Below are 7347 nucleotides of genomic sequence, written 5' to 3'. Positions count from 1 at the left end.
ATGATTTACACAAAATGTGTGCCGTCATCATTTATCCAGTTTAATGCTCACAACTTCAGAAACATGCATTTACAGTAAAATCTAAATGTTAATAAATAACACTTCCACATCAGATTTATCTTAACTGTGAAATTAAATTAAAATGAACAGTTCAAGATATCGTTATGAAAGTTATCATTTTTCGGGAGTCCTAAATACTTCCTTTTGACTTCCAAATTAATCTTCCATTGTTCGGATGCAGAGGGTGTATTTCTTATATGTCCCAGATGAACTACCTTCCACGGCAGTATCCCAGAGTTTCCTTTTTTCATTCATATTACACATTTACTGTACATAAGAAACAAATATCATCGCATTACCTCAGTCAGAAATGTTGGTACCGCAAAATGTGTGTCTCCTTTTTAACTCATTCTGTCTCTTCCACAATCCCATGTTCTCTATAACTCTACTCTGTAATCTAAAGCTACACACAGTGATGCCATAGCTCAGGGCTACTGTGGGAATTTCTCCGTGTAGGTACACATTATCACTAATAACATATCTCTGAACCTTTGTTATGGGCATATACTGGATGGGGTTGGTTAGAGTTTAATGACACTGTGTGTGGTGTATGTGTCTCTGTGTGTGTGTGTGTGTGTGTGTGTGTGTGTGTGTGTGTGTGTGTGTGTGTGTGTGTGTGTGTGTGTGTGTGTGTGTGTGAGAAGAGGGGGTTGTGTGTTTAAATCATGTGTTTGCTTGAGGTAAAGCTTGGCTAGACTGCAGGGAACAACTAGGTTCACACATACCTAGGGATGGGTATCGTAAGGATTTTATCGATACCGATACTGCTTATCGATACCGGTATTTTTCGATACTCTTATCGATACTTTTCAATAATTTGGTGCTCACAATTATAGACATGATTACAAGATGTGAAGATTAAACAACAGTCATTTTATTGTAATTTATTTGTATTTATTATTTAATGTAACTTTTTCAATGTCATACAAGCAGGTATGAGTGTGTTTGACAGTGTGTCTCTGGAAGGGGGGCGGTAATTAGGGGCAGTTCATAAATCCATGTAAACATGACCATTATTTAGTTAAAAACGAGACACTGCGTGCGCACCTCCTAATCCGGTCGGCTAACCATTATAATCCGTTTATTGCGTTTATTATTTATAATTGTAATAATGGATTATCAGTAATCATTTTAAAGTTACACAGAGACATTGGATTAACCGTTTTTATGCCCTTGAACAGAACTTTTGATCACAAAACAGCAAAGGTAAGACATAATTATCATCATGGCTACGTAAAGTGAAGTTGTTTTCTTGCTCTTTCCTGGCTGCTAGTTCAGTGAGTTTTGGTCGTACAGTGATGAGACTTATACCAATGGAATCTGTGGAATCTCAGCTCCATGTGGAATCTCAGCTCTCATATGTCGTTTGTGCAGATAACAAAACATTTTTGCCAGTTATGTGCTAAAGTAGCCCTTAGCCCGTTTCGCTAAGTGTTGATTTAGACTCTTGGTGTTGGACTTCTGTTCCGTGTACACTGTAAAAACATTTTTTGTAAAAAAACGGAAATTTTCTTGCGACGGGGGCGCCAGAAAATATCCGTTAAAAAAAGGAAAAAAACTGTAAAATAAAATATGGAGATAACATGTAAAAAAAAAATAACTTACCTTACCACAAGTAGCCTCTATTACTGTAATTTTACATGAAATCTTTTTCTTTTAACATATATTATGTTAGAATAGAGTCATAAACCTCTAGAAAACTGAATAATTATCTTAAAAAAATTATTAAAAAAAGCTAAAATACAGAAAATTACATTTATTATTACAAAAAAGTACCGTGTATCTAAGACCATTTACACAAAAAAAAACACAAAGAAAAAAACACAAAGAAAAGAAAGTCATTTTACTTTGCAAAAGCCTTAGTTTACATTAAATATCACATTTTTTGCCAAACAAATCTGTAATTTTACAAGAAATGTTTTTCTAATTCCATAAAATCTTTTTCTTTTAACATATATTAATTGTTAGAATAGAGTCATACACCTCTAGAAAAACTGAATAAATATTTTTTTAAATGATCAAAAAAAGCTGAAAGACAGAAGATTAATGTTGTCATTTTAAAAAATACCGTAAATTCAAGATTCAAGGCTTTATTGTCATTTGTACATTAGCTTCAGTGTAGACATGGCAATGAAAAACTGAAGTCACAGGCTCCTCCAACAGTGCAACATATATATAGAATATAGAATAAATAAAACAGATTAAATAGTGCACGTAAATACAAATAAAATAGAATAGAAATAATGCAAGAAGAGTTTCCGTTTACTTGCAGGACCAGAAACGTTTTTAAGCTTCTTCTTGCCCCTTTTGAACATGATAGAAACTTTGAGAATACATTTTTTGTATACCTTGAACGTTTTTTTATTTTGCCCATCTTTGTTATAAATATTATTGTGTTTTTTGTTTCTAACATGTTCAATAAATTGACCAATACAATTTAGTTTTTAAAGAGCCGCTGTTTTGGTGATGGTGTTAATGTGATGAGTCCATGTCAGGTCCTTAGTGATGAGTCCACGTCAGGTCCTCAGTGATGAGTCAGGTCCTCAGTGATGAGTCAGGTCCTCAATGATGAGTCCATGTCAGGTCCTCAGTAATGAGTCCATGTCAGGTCCTTAGTGATGAGTCAGGTCCTCAGTGATGAGTCCATGTCAGGTCCTCAGTGATGAGTCCATGTCAGGTCCTCAGTGATGTGGACCCCGAGGAACCTGAAGCTGCTGACTCTCTCCACCGTAGTCCCATTGATGGCGATGGGGGCGTGTCCCTCTCTCTGCTGCTTCCTGTAGTCCATAATCAGCTGCTTTGTTTTGCTGATGTTGAGATGGAGGTTGTTATCCTGGCACCAAGATGTCAGGTTTTCGACCTCCTCTCTGTACCCCGTCTCGTCGCCGTCGGTGATCAGGCCGATGGCGGTCGTGTCGTCAGCAAACTTCATGAAATCTAAGACCATTTACATGTAAAACACAAAGTAAACATGTAATTTTACTTTGCAAAAGCCCAAGTTTACATTAACTGTCCGATGTTTTGTAGAAAAAAAAATCACAAATATATATATACAATATATTATTGAAAATAATAATATACATCACAAAAATAAAAACAATAAATAAAATATATTTTAAGTAATAATAAAGCAGAATAGACCGGCAATGAAAAATTTCAACATTTAACAATAGCCAACATTGTTCAAAAGATAACAATTATAAACACTAAAGAAATCTACCAGTTATGTGCGTGCGTGTGTACATGACTATGTGTGTGTGTTTCTACTCTCTCCATTCAAAGTCAGCGACGTTTGTAATTAATGAATGCACCTTTATCTTTATCGAGTGCTGTTTTTGTTTGTATTCCTTCCTCTCCACTCTAGTCCCCTTGTCCGGATTGATCTTGAATAGGCACCTGTTAAGACAGAAGTACACTTACATTTAGTGTTTAATTACACATTCTGTGGATGATACAGCCATTAATTGTCTTTAGTTATACAGCTTGAAGTCAAAGGGCAATGCTACTCTTAAATGTACTTTTCATTAACTGTTATGATCATATCTGTACATTTAAAGCATTGGTTTGAATAGAGTTTTGTTATATAAAGTTGTCACTTGGCATCACTATCACACTGGACAGTATCGCAGCAGGTCTGTAAACAGGAGCAAGCGGTCACTTGAAGATCATTTGAATGTGAGTAGCTACGAGTGCCATCTTGAGAGGTTTGTGTGTAACTGGGGCAGATGAGGTGCGTGTCAGTAGCAGAGTGAGCAGTGTAAAAGCATCGTAGTTAACCGAAAAAAGTTTTAATGTGTTTGTTCACTGGAATAATACCAGGTTCCGGTGCCCATCCCATTTCGGTGCAAGAAATAGTTGCGTCTTCCTCGTCAGATTCCATTGTCATCAGGTGCTGACACTCACGCTAAGCTTTTACTTGGTGGTAGAAGTACACTATTCTAATTATACTTGTGTGTTTCTCTGTGATAGACCACACACATACACTAAACCTGCTCCATGGCTGTATTACTGTGCTGTTGTGTTGATATTAATAAGTTAAGGAAATCAATCGCTACCAAGAATCTTGTGTGTTCTTACCGACACCCCAAAGTGTAAGTCACTCCGAGTGAAACCTTCCCCTATACAGTCCTACCTGAATCCCTATTCAATAGGACTCCTTGAAAACAATTCCTTTTTCCAAATAACTGATTTTTTTTTTTTTTTTTGTCGAGTCATTTTCATTGAGCTGAAGTAAACATACCACCGATTGGCTAAGAGTGAGTTTGGGCTTTTAGGGAGGAGCCAAAGCACACCACTGCAAAGGAAAGGGGTACGCTGAATTTACAACCCAAGACAAAACGAGAGCATAATGCGAAACAGAATGCAGCACAATAATCTTTTTATCTCGATTATCTTGTATTGTCAGGAGCACTTATCGTGTCTCAGAAATGTGCACAATCCTCTACTCTGTGGTTTAAGATGGAATTACTTAATAATTACAATTTAAGTCTTACCTCTGCAGGGTAGCTCCCAGTTCTGAGCGATAACTGATGTTGAGGCAGTAATATGCTGCAAACATCAGTATCAGGGCGTCGACAACATTCAGGACACTGCCACTTACGATGGTCTGGTCCTCTGCTATCATGTAGTGTCCAGCTGTCAGGGGAGAACTCCCTTAAGGTATACAACAAAGGAAAAAGTCACAAAACATTTATAAATCCAAAAAATATTTAGTGCAGATTGTTTTTGTTTTTTTACTGGTGATCACATGGCCAATTGTATTTTAGGAATGATCAGCTCCTGCAGCTTTCTTTTCTTTCTTAAGTGTTTCCTAATGTTAACAGTGTAGAAAATGTCACATCATAAAGGGATAGTTTGGGTGTTTAAAGTGGGGTTTTATAAGGTACTTATCCATAGTCAGTGTATTACCTAGAGTAGATGATGGCTGGCAGGGCCGGACTGGGAAACGGTGGACCTCTGTCGCCTGTCAGCTTAACTTCAATGATGCCGTTTAAAAACAGCGAACCGACCCGGCCGTTCGGTGATTCTACAGATGGTCAGTCCGCCCCTGCCGGTACCGAAGTCGGCCCATCGGGATTCGTCCCGAACGTCCCGATGGCCAGTCCGCCACTGATGGCCGGTATGCCCCGAGCTTGGAGATGCAGACAGGAGCAACCACCTGGAAGCAAAGCAATGTACTGCTCTGGACAGGGTCAGCAGAAAAACATATTTTAGCCACAGGTCTCTTGATGATTTCCATATCCTTTCACTGTTTGCATAGCAATACCATATAGGACATCGAGAATTGATAAAACTTGTAATATGGCAAGAAATCTTACTTGAGGATCTCTGGCTGCTATTTATTCTTGGTAGGTTGCAATGACTGGTACTGCAGCTACAGTAACAGCTGAGGGAAAAAAGAGACACAAGTTTGCACATGCTTGAGCAAAAATAACTTAAATAACACAGCAGCAGCTTTAAGTACAGTAATACCACTTCAAGTATAAGACCTGAGTACTTCTACTCTTATTCAAGTACAAGATCTGAGAACTTCTCCTACCTCTGATTGTAGCCTTAACATAGGATTTAAAAGATATGGATAATGTGCATTGTGTGTAACATTATGCCCACAAAAAAATCGATTATAAAACTAAGGATTGAGCTAACATTAGGAGTTAGTGACAATGTATGCTAGTTAGCTAGCTAAACTATTTATTAAATAATATTGCGAAAAAGTAACTCTGAAACATTCACTGCACATCACGCTCAGCCACTCGAGCACGCATCTTGCGCACCATTAAAAAAATAAGAAATAACACCATGCACGTAATGATGGCATAGAACAGCTCACTTTCAAAGCATGGTAGCTAGCTGCTAGCTAGCAGCTATCTAGCTATGGTAACGTTAGCTAACATTACTTTGTTTTCGGTCGTTAAACAAAATGTATACCATAGCTAGGACTTTGACGTTTGCAATATTTTAAGTCTTGAGTGTTTTGAATCCGTTGATAAATAGTTTTTACCGTTACCTCTGAAAGTGCTGATTCCTCTCCTCTGGGCGCGCCACGTGCAGTGCTCTTCACCTCCTGGTGCTTCTTCTTCTCTTCGTTTTTTGGCGGATTGCAAACAACTTAAAAGGTGCATACCGCCACCTACTGTACATGAGTATGAATCATCATATCATACCAACTCTTTAACCTATGATCTAATCAAAATAAATAAATAAATCAACAAAAAACAAAAAACAAAACATGAAATAAATAAAACAAAAATAAAAATCTATGTTCTTTCTTGACCTAATGTTAAATTCTTTTTCCTACCCCAGTTTCACTCAAGAATGTAAACAGTGCCTTTCTGGTAGCTCTTACTCCCTCTCCTTTTGTTCCCAAAATACCAACCACACTCCATTCCCTCTCTGCCTCTAAAACTTTAGCCTTTAGTTTTTCTCTTTCCGCTTTATATATGTCACAATGTATCAAGATATGTTCTACATCTTCTTTTACTCCACAGTTCCCACACTTGTCACTGTCACTTTTCCCCATGACATACAGCGTACCATTCAATGCTGTGTGATTTATTCTGAGTCTAGCGATCGTGATTTCCTCCCTTCTGTTTCTTTCTTTATAAATATGAATTGTAATTGTCTTTTGTACTTTGTGATATTCTTTGCCTTTCTGGTCTTTCTCCCACCTTTTCTGCCAGATCTCCATCCCTTTCTTCTTAATTACTGCTTTTCCTTCTCCTTTTCCAAGTTGAACTGGTAATGTTATTTCCTTTTGTAGTGCACTTTTTGCTAATTTATCAGCACACTCGTTCCCTTTCACCCCCTCATGTGCAGGCACCCAGCAGAACTGCAGATCTATGCCGCCTCTGTGCAGTCTTAACAGGCTATGATTCAGTTCTATGAGAATGTCTTCTCTGGCAGTTGTTGTTGATTGTATGCTTTGTAATATGGACAATGAATCTGTGCACATCACCACCCTATCTGGTCTGACCTCTTCAACCCACTGTAATCCTATTATTACTGCCAGCATTTCTGCTGTGTACACTGATAATTGATCAGACGCTCTTTTTGCAATAGATATTTTAAATTCTGGGATGTATATACCAATTCCAACACACTCTTCCTTGTTCTTAGAACCATCTGTGTACATTTTTAGGTAATTGTAGTACTTTTCATTCAGATACATACTTGTTTTAATTCCCACTTCATTTACTTGCCACTCTTTTTTCCTTTCTACAATACTCATATCTATTTTAGCTTCTGGGAAAAGCCATGGGGGAACACTGCTAAATGGGGTTGCTTTAG

At 37.6% G+C, this 7347-nt stretch overlaps 1 long non-coding RNA gene across 1 annotated transcript; it reads right to left on the bottom strand.

Moving 5' to 3' along the window:
* Positions 1-2960: 2960 nt before the first annotated feature.
* Positions 2961-6108, bottom strand: LOC117497413. Its single transcript, XR_004557378.1, has 6 exons — positions 6068-6108; positions 5379-5446; positions 4969-5242; positions 4554-4713; positions 3372-3456; positions 2961-2997 (listed from the first exon to the last, which is right to left on the bottom strand). It is a non-coding gene; the product is annotated as an uncharacterized LOC117497413 (long non-coding RNA).
* Positions 6109-7347: the final 1239 nt, after the last annotated feature.

This window comes from Trematomus bernacchii, unplaced genomic scaffold (assembly GCF_902827165.1).
Source record: "Trematomus bernacchii unplaced genomic scaffold, fTreBer1.1, whole genome shotgun sequence".
Classification (NCBI taxonomy): domain Eukaryota; kingdom Metazoa; phylum Chordata; class Actinopteri; order Perciformes; family Nototheniidae; genus Trematomus; species Trematomus bernacchii.
This window is presented reverse-complemented; position numbering and strand designations above follow the sequence as displayed.